The sequence below is a fragment of the Pleurodeles waltl genome, chromosome 4_2, assembly GCF_031143425.1.
Source record: "Pleurodeles waltl isolate 20211129_DDA chromosome 4_2, aPleWal1.hap1.20221129, whole genome shotgun sequence".
Classification (NCBI taxonomy): Eukaryota; Metazoa; Chordata; class Amphibia; order Caudata; family Salamandridae; genus Pleurodeles; species Pleurodeles waltl.
The window spans coordinates 487,192,189-487,205,624 of record NC_090443.1 but is presented as its reverse complement, the minus strand read 5'-3'; the positions used below and the strand labels follow the sequence as shown (position 1 = coordinate 487,205,624).

The window sequence follows — 13,436 nt, the reverse complement described above, 5'->3', positions numbered from 1 at the left end:
GTGTGTGGGGTGGTGGAGGCGTGGGTAGATGGGGTGGCTGATGTGTGTGTGGGTGTACGTTGAGTGCTTGTGTGCCGGTGTGTTTTGTGGTGTTTGTGTTTGTGTGTTGAGGTGGGTGTGTGTGGATCTGTCTGTGTGCTTGTGATAGGTAGGGGAATGGGGGTTTGGGGCTGAGAAGAGGGAGGTGGAGGGGGGAATGAAGGGGAGGGGTGACTGGCTGTTGTTATTGAGGAGGCCAGAGCCTGAAAACATCTCTATAGTCCAGACATGGCACTATGAATGCCTTCCAGGAAAAGCATTTGTCTGCTGAAGTTGGCAGGCCAATCCCTGGATAGCATTCACAATGGCAGTCTGACCAACAGAGATACTTCTCAGGAGGTCAGTAGCCTCCTCACGTAGTGCAGCAGGGGGAACAGGGGCTGGGGTGGTGGTGCCTACGGCAAAAGAGACGCCCACTCTCTTTGGTGAGCGGGCACAACCAACTGGGTGGGGAGCAACAGGGAGGCTGGTGGGCAAAAATGGTACAGGAGTATGCCCCAATGGGTCTGCCGCCACTTGGAAGTGGCCACTGGAGGAAGAATCTTGATAATGATGATGTAGATCTGGTCTCCTCTGTTGGCACAACCCCCCTGCCTACCTCCCCCCGGGCCACTGAGTCCATCTGTGTCTGTGGTGTCTTTACCTGAGGTCCCATGGCCAGATGCTTCCCCACTTGGCTGTGCCCTGTCTTCCTAGCTTGCCTGGGTTAATGCTGAAAATACAAAGAGTAATTGGGTCACCACATGTCCTGATCACACTTGAACAGCTCTGATTAGCAAACATTACTATGATGTCAAGTAGGCCCCTACAACAAACGTCACCTAAGTGACCCATACATTTACAGGACTCCCACACTTGCTATGGCGAGTTTTACGAGGTCGAGCTATTTTTAGATTCCACTCCACAGGTATTCTGTTCAGTCAGAAACTTAATTAGCAATTAAGATGCATTTAAATCTTTTTCTTGTCACATTTGCTCTGTGTTAAGAGACAGAGGTCAAAAGTCTGTTTGTTTTCTTGCAATGCAAATAGTTTTCCTTGTGACTGCAGAGTTCCAGGATTTTGTAAGGTGAACTGTCTGACCTATGTGAAATGAAAGGCTTTTGGTATCCGCTTTTCCCTAACACCCAACGTTTATATAACTAATTTGACTTTACAAACATTTCTAAATATATTTCAGTAGCTGTGAAAGGCCATTTTATCTACTTCTGTGTGATGAAAAAAAATATTTAATAGAATGAAAAAAAGTCAGAACACTCTACTTGGTGATGGGCAAATGATAAATGCTTTCTAAAACCCAATTTTCACAGATTGGTTTTAATACACTATATAGTTTTATCAGTAAAGCTGCAAGTTAGTGGGAAGGTTTTTGGACATTTCTTGGAAATGTACTGTGCAAATGACAGCGCACTACCACATCATGCTTTAGTAATATATTTATTAAAAGTGAGTGTTTGAACATAAACTGAGAAACATTCCTGTCCCGACGGCAAAGCTATTAGTAAACTAAGAGGCAAGTCATGCTTGGATCATTTGTACCCTATATGTGGGCTAGATTTATTATACATGGAGCAAACGTTTAGTGTATTTAATCAAACAAAAGAGGATTTCTTTTACAGCAGGAATTCTGAACTCACATATTTGAAGGTGCACTCATATGTGAGAACGAAGAAAAAGGCAACTGTAAAATACATTATTTGCGTAGGATCACACAATTTGAGACCTCTTTCCGGGTCAAGTACATTATGGTTAGACCAAGTAGATTATTCAAGCTACTTGACCTACAGGTCTAGTAAAAATTTTATGATTTTTCGAGGCCTTATTTACTATACCATATGCATGCATGCCATATGAACTCTTAACAGTTGCCCAAAGGAAAATCAGAGTCTCGGACAAAGAAAATTGTATAGCTAAAGTTGTGCACACAAAGTAACCACTGAGCAAGTAGGAGGCCACATCACCTTCAATGCTTTGCCTCATGGAGCATGCATCACTTACCAGTTGTAATACAATAGTAGGCCAATGCCAACTCCATTCCCATAGATCCCACGCAAGGTCAGGCAGACATTTAATTGTCACATAGACACTACCACAACAATAAGAAATGATGCTCCCAGAACATGCCATGTTGCTGACAACAGTACAGCAGCCTGGAGAAGGTGACACAAAACTACTCATGTCACACTGGAAACATATCCACAATGCACACTTCGTCAAGTGAAATTTGTCCCAATGGAGTCATGGGGGCAATACCAATGTTCTTCTGATAGGCAAACCATTTGGTGTGGAAATGTACACTGTAGACATCATGTGCAAATGGTCCGGGAGATATGTCCCTAAAATCCACAACACAATGAATCGGCAAGTCCCATGGAAATATCCACTTATGTCTAGTACCTCTTACAATTACATACTTTGATTACATAAGTAGAAGCCATTAGTCCTTTTTATGTCGGAGAGACATACAAATCTGCAAATACCTGTTGGAGGCCCTTAACATGTTGCCTAATGGAAAGCTACAGCAGTCTCCATTTTGGTCATGCAAACCCAGATGTCTGTGGATGAATGGTTGTACCCCAAAACATGTGATTTCGAAATTACTGCAAGGCATTCCATGATGCATGTCAACAGTCAGGTAAAAAATATTCCCCGTTACACTTGTGCAGTGCACTTTGGTACATGATGCCACATCAATGGCCTGGAAATGCACATTGTGGCTAAAAAATATAGTCTCAAAGTCTTGTACCTCATTGCTACTGCAGTTGCACATGCCAAATGACATGCATCAGCAGCTGAGGATATGTGGGAGCCAATAATCAATGGTGACACACTCCTGTCTGTAGCCCCACATGATATGTACTCCCATTGCAAATATTCTATTCCAAACACAGGTTGGCATGCACATATGTGAGGAAATACAGAAATCATCCCATAAACACAGGCAGAGCATGCATGAAACAGTAGTGTACACATCTTGACAAAAAAGAAAGGGACACATGCTAACACGTAGGCACGAGGAATGTTGGCAACAGTGATGGCACCTAAATCATGTCAATGAACATTCCCCACTTACCAAGGGAAACCTTTGATCTGTAGCTGCACGCAAACAACAGTTTAGGCTCTGTCATATATATGATGGCCACCTTCACATGACAGACAGTAGTGGGGCACCAGCACTCGTCACATATTGAAGAAAAGTGGCCTTTGTAGGGCAGATGCCAATTTACTCAATTGACCAGACATATGGCTGAGGACAGTGATCCATCACTTCTTTTTCTTTGGACTGAAACACTGATAATTAGTGGTATGTTGTGTAGAATGTACAGCCACTACAACAACAAATATTACTTGATTGAGCACTGTACACAGTCATGTATTGTCCCTGGAGAGCAAAATGTTTGTGGGTTGTACCCAGCTTTGTCCTAGGTCCTTGGGCTAATAGGCAAAGCACATCAGTATGCACCCCAATACATATCTACACAAACAGTTACTCATCTAGTGTGTCACACATGGCCCATCCCCAATCGTCAGTGGAGTTGTCAAAACATAACACATTAACATGACAATGTGACAGGCAGGATTATGCCCTGTACTCACCCCTTGTGGCTGCTGTGCTCCCCTCAAACACCCATCAAGGTCTGGGTACGCCACCGCCAGGATGCATAACATTAGGGGGGTCATGGTCAGATGGGCACCCCACCCACGTTGGGAGGACAGCCCCAGCTGGACCTCCACGATCTTCCGGTCCCAGCGTCTCAGGTCCTCCCACCTCTTGCAGCATTGGATGCTCCGCCAGCTGTAGACCCCCAGGGTCCGTAGCTTCCCAGCGGTGGCTTTCCATATCCTTCTCTTCTGACGGATGTTGACCTGCATGGATGCAAGAGACAACTCAAGAGATTACAATCACAGGTTTTGGTACAAATGGTTGAGCCACACACGTCAGAAAAAACAGGCTAGAAATTTCAATTTGTTAACATACCACAAGTGTAAACACACAAGCCAATACGTTCAGGGGCATGACTACACACTTTTGTATCCATCTGCAGACTAACCCACTACCCTGCTCATGGCCTACAATAAATAGCAAGCCTACTCACATCAGGTAGCCCATGCTTCAGCATCATGTACTGAGACATGAGCCACAATGAAACACTGCACACATATGTGGCTTCAGAAGGGTAAACTCCTGAGGCATGACTGGACCAACACATTCACACTCTGTGAGATTGACTCACTGCATACAGTCCCTTCAGACAACTGCCATAGTACAGAATTCACCGTTATACACTGAAAGGGCTGACATGGTGGGTACCGAAAGTATCTTCCTTGTGCGTGCGTGGACATATATCCTACCAATTGCAGACCCATGCCACTTCAGGAGGTGAGTTCTGGGGTATGTACCTGTACTACAGAACAGTCCTTTGGACATATGTCTATCCCACAGAAATGGCATTCAACATACAAAGGTATGAATTCTACAATTTCTGCAATGTGACCAGGCTACTGAGTCACATTTCATGACCTACCAGGAATCACCACACTGTCTGCACTGTGGTACTGTCATCATTGCACTAACCCTGTGCAGGACAAATATGACTTCTGTGGAAGTGGCAACAGAGCTGTGGGAGTAAGGGACCTGTCATGAGTCAATGAGGCATATTGACTCTGATGCAAAATGCACATATGGAATAGTTCACTGATTTACCTCAGTAGCCATTCCTAATCTAGTCAACGGACTGAGGCATTCAGGGCACGTATTACCACAACAGCATCGTATTGCCCATTTGACAGGATCTACTGGTGTACAGGGAGTGGGTACAGTGCCACAGTTGCATCCCGACAATAATGCCACTGCAGTCTGATCTATGCCCCGTACTGGGAGATACATTTGACAGTCCCTGGTCTCTGGAGGCTGAGCGTACAGAACCTACGTCACTCCATTTCCATCACTTCAATGCATGACAGTAGATCATGTGGCCACCAGCAATTTGGCATGTTGTGTGTCAACCTAAAGGGCAGGGTGGGGCAGGATATGCCTTAAAGACTACAGTTTGTCAAGGCCAGATGTGGGGTGAATGATCTATGGTACTATACACATTAATTCCAAGATTCTCAAATGACGCATACAAAATGCATATAAAGCTCATGCTGTCATGCACATACATGTTGCCTAACATTTACATACATCGTAAAGAAAAAGATGTCAGTGGATGGCTGTAAAGTTTCCTTACATCGTAATGTGTATCCAGCTCAAGAAGGATCTAGGACCCCAAAAGCCTCACACAACACAATGTGACTGAACATAACATATGTTACTGCCCACCAATACCTCTACCATGTACATCCCATTGATGCCACACAGACTGTAACAGCTACACTCCCATTGCAAATGTTCTATTCCAAACACAGGTTGGCATGCACATATGTGAGGAAATACAGAAATTATCCCATAAACACAGGCAGACCATGCATGAAACAGTAGTGTACACATATTGACAAAAAAGAAAGGGACACATGCTAACACGTAGGCACGAGGAATGTTGGCAACAGTGATGGCATCTAAATCATGTCAATGACACTCAAGAAGTCTCACTTGCACACAGAGGCATATTGTAGCCTGTGAGGAGGCAAAGGATAGTGTTGAACAGTATCAGTGGTACCTATGAGATTCTTACCTGCTCCGTCTGGTGAGCCATAGAGCTGTCCGTTCAGGGGTAGGACCTCATCAACTAGCCTCTCCAGTTTCTCTTGAGAGCAGACAGAGGCCCTATCACCTGCTGGATGTGGCATGATTGCTCCCAGAGGTGGCACACAGCAGTTCCGGTCACGGCTGGGAGCAGTGTCAGGAGTCAAGTGAGTGAATAAGCACATGGTGGCCATGTCCGCCACGTGCACGGTCATCACCGCTGGAGGACACAGCCATTGGTCCTCGACCACCACAGGCAACATTAGCCTATGGCTGGGTCTGCCCCGATTGGGACTGCCCTGACAACTTCCACTGGCGGTGGCGGGCAGTTGCAAATGTCCAGTAGAGTAGGTCAGGCATCTGCCATTTTGGTGGCATGAAATACAGTTTTTGGCTTTATAAATTGCGTCACACCTACACAAATTGTGTTATGGCATGCAAACATCTTTACCCTATGTATTTATGTATGTCTTCCTTCACAGCCACCAGTGTAGTGTGTTGCAGCGCACAAATGGCAATTGATGGCGGTGCTCGGTCCACCACCGCTGACGGTCATTTTTGCAGACGGACTGTACCAACACATTTCGAGGGGCGATTGTGTAGCAGATTGTCGAGTTTTGTCTGTGGACACGTGTTAACAACAATGTGGGTCAGATGTGACCCTTGTACTTGCCAGCTGTGCTGTGGACTGGGTGTTGTGTATCCAGTCAGAAATGCTTTGTCCCATGACATTATTAGGATGCATATTTATGTTGCTTTGGAGACACAGACTAATGCTACAAATCATGTCATGTCACACATAGATACCCTGGGAGAGGGAGGAGGTGAAAACCTCCTGTCTACTGTCCACTGACAGACCTCCAGACCATGGAGCAACGGCAGTGAACTATGTTTTACTACCTGGATAGGCAAACTGTAGTGGACTTTTGCCAATAGTTGGAGTCAGATCTGATGCCAGCTATTAGTAATCTAACCTGCATACCACCCATTGTACAAGTCATGTCAGTTTTGCACTTCCTGGCCACAGGGTCCTTCCAACATACAGTGGCCCTATCTGCTGGTATGTCCCAACATATGTTCAGTCTGGTGTTGAAGGATTGCCTCTTAGCAATGATGAAACCCATTGACTGCTATATCCGGTTTCCTCAACGTGAGGATTTAGCCAATGTGAAGGCTGACTTTTAAGGATTTACCCACCTCCCACATGTGGTGGGGTCCATTGATGACACATGTTGGCTTGGTGCCACCACAGGCCACTTAACAAGTCTATTGCAACAGAAAGAACTTCCATCCCATAAACCTGCAAGTTGTCTGTTTGGCAGATCTCTACCTCTTAAATACCTGTGCCCGTTATCCCGGACCAGCCCATGATTCATTCATAATTAGGAACAGCACCATACCCCAGATGATGGCACAACTGTGACCAGAGATGGCCTGGCTGGTTGGTAAGTCACATCTGTCTTGATTTTGTGTGTGTGTGCAATGTCAGGTGCAACAACCATGAAGTGAATGACTTATTATTGCACTTATGTCCCATCCTTTGACTCCATATATCCAAACCGTCCATGGTTGTTGTTGCCAGTGAGGAATCCAACTACACCAGGGGAAGTCCATTTCAATGATGCCCATGGAAGAACACAGCGGCCAGTTGAGCTTCTGAAGGCCAGATTTAGGGGCCTGAACAGGACTGGTGGGGCCCTCCTCTCCTCACCAGGGAAAGTGTGTCAGATCACTGTTGCATGCTCCACAACCTCGCCCTGTGAAGGAACATTCCAGAGATGGGGAAGGCTGCAGTGCCACTGGGTGAGACTCCTGAAATGCCAAGTGAGGATGACAGTGGTGAAGAGGAACAAGCTGAGTTGTGAGAAGATCTCATCAACAGCTACTTTTCATGAGTGTAAGTATGTCCTGTGATGTTATGACTGACTGTACAATGAACTGTAGTTGTGAGAATGTGTGGAGTTTTTAGCATTTTGGAAACAGCTAGGGAGCTGATACTTAGCAATATTCATCCAAAGACTGCTTGATGAGATAGCTTTTAACACATCCCCCACCTTGATGGTGTTGCTCTGTTTGTGTCAGTTTCCTTGCATAGTACTATCTTCTCCAGTTGCTTTCCATGTGACTTGTGTCATAGGTATGATTTCAAGTCTATGCTTCTTGCTTTGTCATTTGTAGAGGTACATTGATCTTGACATCTTCCTGTGGGCATTTCAGAGATGTGACATTTGCAGGTATCTGATGGTGTTCTGGCATACCAAGTGGATTTGGGTTGTACCAGGTAATGTAGGTTGAAGAGTTTGGATGTATAAAACCTGTACCAAGACACTTTGTGCAGTATTTGGGTCGAGGTACAGAAGTGGACATTTGACTTGTTTTATGTGTTGTGGTGGGCCTGATGCATCATGTGTGTCATCATGTGATCCCAAAAAATGTAGTCCTAACTTTTGACCAAATCTTTTTCCCTTCACGTTGGCTTAACATACTTTTTGCATGACATGTATGTAGCTATAGATGTGTCTCATCATTATAGAGCACAGTGCCTGTGCTCCAACACTGACATATGTTTGTGTCATACCACCAGATGCATGATCATTGGACTAGGATGGCCTGTGATCAGGGACTGTTGTACTGACATCTGTCTGTATCTTGGATTATGTGATGTTGGATTACTTTGGTATGGCATGTGATAAGGCTCAAGCTGATGACATCAACCACTTCTGCGTTCAACCACTTCTGCGTTTTCCTATATTACAGGACAGTGTCTGACAAATCCCTTCCTTCTGTGGTCTGGAGGCCTGTACCTGCAAATGTGTAGATTTTCTCAGTATGAGTCACACATTCTTGATTTCCAATAGTCAAGATATATTCACAGCCTATGTGCTGAACAGTGGATTGCATTTTTTGGTTTGACCAGACACTTGGACTAATGTGTTGGTGTGTAATGGTTGTAATCCTGAGCTTTGTGGCTGTGTACCTGTGACATACCCCTGCTTGCACAAGTAGTGTGTATCTTTGTTGTATGGTTCACATGGTCTTACATCTATACATAGCTAATAAGAAATCAGACCAAGCAGACAATGAGTTTGTGATGAGTGAATTAATTTTGATCTCAATACAGAAAATAAATGTAGGACTGAAAGAAACAAAAATTAAACATGAAGGGGGTAAGTCATGATAAATGAAATCATAGCAGTAGATCCCACACCATTAGGAGTCTAAGTCGAGAGCACTCCTCTCATTGTAACAGGTAGGTGGTTCAGGATCATCCCACAGAGTGAATATGTGGCACACAAAGGAGGTCATCAAGAAAGAGGGCTGTTACTGGCAGTGGTGGGTGTCTTGCCATCTGCACCGCCTGGATTGACTGGACGTCCCCGCTTGCAGTGGGGGTAAGGAGGTGGGAGGGGTGGATCTGCTGCTACAGATGCAGGGGGTGTCTGTGGCTTGTTCCTCTGGCAGGGCCTCCCTTCCAGTGGCTGGCACCGATGAAGAAGGGCCTGCTGTTGCTGCACCATAGGAAGGGGTAGAATGGTGTTGTAGAGCCCTGCGCAGGGTGGTGTTAATGTCCCTATACACCCCTGTTACGGAGGCCATGTTGGTATTGTGGGCCTCCTACTGTTCACGCATATCCCTATGGATGTCTCTCTATAGCTGCTTGATTTCCCAGAGTTCGGTCAAGACCTGGCCCATCATGCCTTGGGACTCCTGGTAGACCCCCACAAGACGTGGCTGATGGTGTCCTGGTCAGGAGCAGCCCCAGTGGCCTCACTCCTCTGGCCCACAGCATTCCTCACACGCACCCTACCGACACTGGGCTGCACCCTTGCCACAGGTTGCCCTCTCCAACTAGGTCCTGGACCACCATTGTTGGAACTGTTGCGCTGAAACTCAGGATCCAGGACTGGGGGGCACAAGATGGTAGACACTGTGCTAGGTACATAGGCTGGGGGCGAATATTTGCCTGTGATATCGAAGCAGCAGGGCTGGGAGGTGAAATTGTGGGCACAGTGAGACTCAATGGTGCTGTCCGACCAGGTTACTCAGATGGGCCAGTACCGTCCTCCATGTCCAGTGGTCTGGAAGTGCCAACTTCACTAAGGGCTTCATCCATGGGGGTAGTGGAAGTCTGTTCTGTGGCCTGTGGGCCTAGCTGCATCTCCACTTGTTGATGTGAAACAGACAATGTTACTGGTTGTATTGTGGCAGCTACTGCTAATGGTTTGAAGTTACAGTAAGCAGAGACCTTGTTCACAGTTAAGTTGCAGTTGAACCAATTGTGCCAAGTGACCATAGTATTGTTTTGACTTGATTTAAAATGTGTGAGGTGTGCCACTTCATTTTGACCCAAGCAGCTGATGAGATGTGCAGATCATTTTCACTTTTGAGGATGACCTGGAAATGACGACATGCCACCAGGGCAGGCAAGACACTGGCTAGGCAAGATATGGATTGCCTAGTTTGGGGCCTAGTTGAGTGTGATCCAGGCAAACCTAGGGTTTTGTTGTATATGTGACTGGAATCATCATGTGCACAGGGTATTGTGAATGTCTGCTGCCAGTACGAATCTGGCAAGGCCTCTTGAGGCCTTAGGAATACTTGCTACTCACATTGGCTAAGGTGGCATTCCTGTCCTCAATTGTTTCATTTTGGGTTTGCAGTTAAAAAGGGAGCTAGGTTGACAGATATGTCTCTGAGTTGTGCATAATGTGTGCTTGATCGCTCCCGGGTGAGTATACTTCTTGAGAGTTGACCAACAAAGGTATTTGGACAAGTGGCTAGTGTGCTGGTGGTTGGAGTAAGAGTGACAGGGCCTGTTGGACTTTGCAGTCAGGTCAGTCCCTCTACTTCACACACTCTACCAGTGTTCTTCCCCTAGGTGAGTAAACTTAATTTTTGAGTAGATACACAGGTGTATTTGGTCACAGGTTCACTGGTCTGGTGTTTGGAGTTACAGAAATAGGGCCTGTGGCGAGTCATGGACAGATCACTCCCCCTACTTTACACACTATACCAGTGGTATCCCTCCAGGTGAGTTTACTTCAATTGAGATTTAACTAACAAGGGTGTCTGGACAATGGAGAACTGGTCTGGTGTTTGTAGTTGGTGGGACAGGGCCTCCTGGGAGCTGTAGTCCAGTCAGCCCCTCTACTTTAGACATTCTACTAGTTTTCTCCCCTCAGGTGAGTAAACTTCATTTGTGAGTAGATACACAGGTGTATTTGGTCACAGGCACACTGGTCCGGTGTTTGGAGTTAGATAAACAGTGCCTGCTGGGAGGTGCATTTAGGTCACTCTACTACACGCATTTTACAAATGTTGGGTATTGCATATCTGTATGCAGACTGCATTTAAGGTGTGGGTATACATTTACCTGTTGAGACACCATGAGTCTTTGGATTGTTGTTGCATATTGTAAGACTTAAAGGCCCCATTTGTACCAGTGACATATGATGGACCTTAGTAGCTATGATGCTGGGTCCACCAATGCAGATTGACAGTGTGAACACCCAGATACTCTGGGTATTGAATGTTGGTGTGGTACATGAACAAGACAGTTGTAAAAGGTGAGCTATGATCATGCATGACATGGCATATTTGTGACATATTTTGTGTTGTGACTTAACAGACTTCACTCCCCCAGGAATTCCTGTCAAACCCTCAGGATGCAGATTGGCCAAGACCTTCTCCTCCCTGGGAAATATATGTATTGGGGCACTGGGAGGGCCACCACCAGTCTTCTTGGCCTGCAGATATTTCCTGGAGACCGGGGATGGTACCTTTCCCCTGAGGTCATTCCACCTTTTACTAATGTCCTCCTTTGGGTGTGAGGTGGTGCCTACAGCATTGACTTTGTCCACTATCTTGTCCACATTTCAATTGACCTACTGAGAGAACTATGCTGCACTTGTGCCCCAAACAATTGTGGCTCTACCCTAATGATTTCATCCACCATGAATTTTGACTCAGCCTTAGAAAAACGTTGTTTTTTGGAACGTGACATGGTGGAGAATAAAAAACAAAAAGTGGGTGACAGTGACTTGCTGAACAGGGGAAGTGTAAAAGGGTGTGAATGGACAAAAGTGTGTGCAGGGTCTACTGAAAAATGGTGGTCCGTGTTCTTTGTTGTGCAGTGGAGATTCATGCCAATGCGCCATTGGCAGTCTGCCATTTTTTCTTGGCTGTTGGTGTTTCTTCCTGTGTAACTCGTAGTAAGAAGGTCTGGAAAACCGCCAACATGGCAGTCTTTTCCGGACCGCCAACATGACGGTCTGGTGAACTGGCCGCCAAACTCGTAATGAGACCTTCAGTCTCTTCCAATTATCGTGCAGTGTCCTAATTGGGCATAATTATGAACATTTGAAAATAGGCTTTTCCATTGAACTCTGGGTGGGTCTTACTCATACCGAATTAGGTGCTTCTGCCACCTTCATGCATTTCTATTTATCTTAGAAAAGAGCTGTTGTGGTTGTTAAGTAGAAAAGTAAAGCAAAAATACCACTAACCACTACTAGCATTCGCCACAAAGCTTAATGAAAGATTATTACATGATCTTAAAGCTATATTTACTGCAACTATTGTGTCATTTTCGAAAAAGTTCCTTAAATGCCAAACTGGTGCCAAGGCCTAAGAGGCACCGCTTTATTAAGTGACGCAATGTCTTCATATATTGCTAATATCCTCCGATGCATTTCTTTTGGACCTAGGATATGCCATTTCATTTTTAAAATTATATGGCCTCATGTATCGAAGAGTTTCGTCCATTCTGTGTCTATTGTCAAATTAGTTGACACATGAGCGCCAGTAACATCTTAGTGAGCAGCATTATTGATACTACTGATTATAATTATGTAGGTAATTTTGTTCGAGCCTTTTTCCTACGTGTGCTAACGGCCCATGGCGTCCCTGCTATACCAATGTGATGGCAGTCTTTGATCCGCTTTTAAATCGCAAAGATACTAATCCTGTACTGCTTTCTTGTCGGTGTGAAATTGCAGATAGGACCCTTTGTAATAGAGTGCTATCGCATCATCATCATCGCCATGCCGTAAATACCGGAATAGGCATTAAATTGATGTCACCAGTGATGTCACTGATGTAAGTTGTGATGTCATGTGTGAGGAAGGAGCAGTGCATTATTTAGGAGTTATGATTGAATAGTTCATCATAACTGGTGAATTTGGGTGTGTTTAGGTTTTGGATCATGAGCATAACATCCTTTCAAATATGTTTTTTCTCAGAGTTCCCAGTCTGGTAAGTGTTTCATCACTGTAGGCATAACTGCAAAATGACAGCAAAACTTAGTAATGGTTTAAATGCACTACCGTGTTTATATATAGCATAATGTTTTAAAAAACACATAAAGAAATACAGTTAAAAACAAGCATTGGCAATGCCAGTAAGTGTGGCATGCACATGACTGTGCTTCTCTGTCACTGCTGATTTTAGGCACTCAATTCATACTTCCATTCATGTTTTATTTTGTTCAAAGGACAGAAGCTGCTACACAAATATATAAAAACAATCTTTCTCTCGGTTTAGGTGAAAGACAGAAGTATAAATTTCATATTCTCTCAAAATTCTAGTTATCTCATTCACCTGGCAAAAATAACCCATGCCTTAAATCCTCCTAATGTCACACAGTTATATTTAGATTAATGAATACCTGGTTTAGTATAACAGAGCATCAACAATTGTGGACATAATTAATA

General features: G+C 44.8%; 1 protein-coding gene across 5 annotated transcripts in view; it reads left to right on the top strand.

Annotated features, from left to right (window-relative positions):
- The window catches only part of TMEM205 (transmembrane protein 205), an 83,318-nt gene that overhangs the window by 14,993 nt on the left and 54,889 nt on the right, over window positions 1–13,436 (top strand). The window lies entirely within an intron of this gene.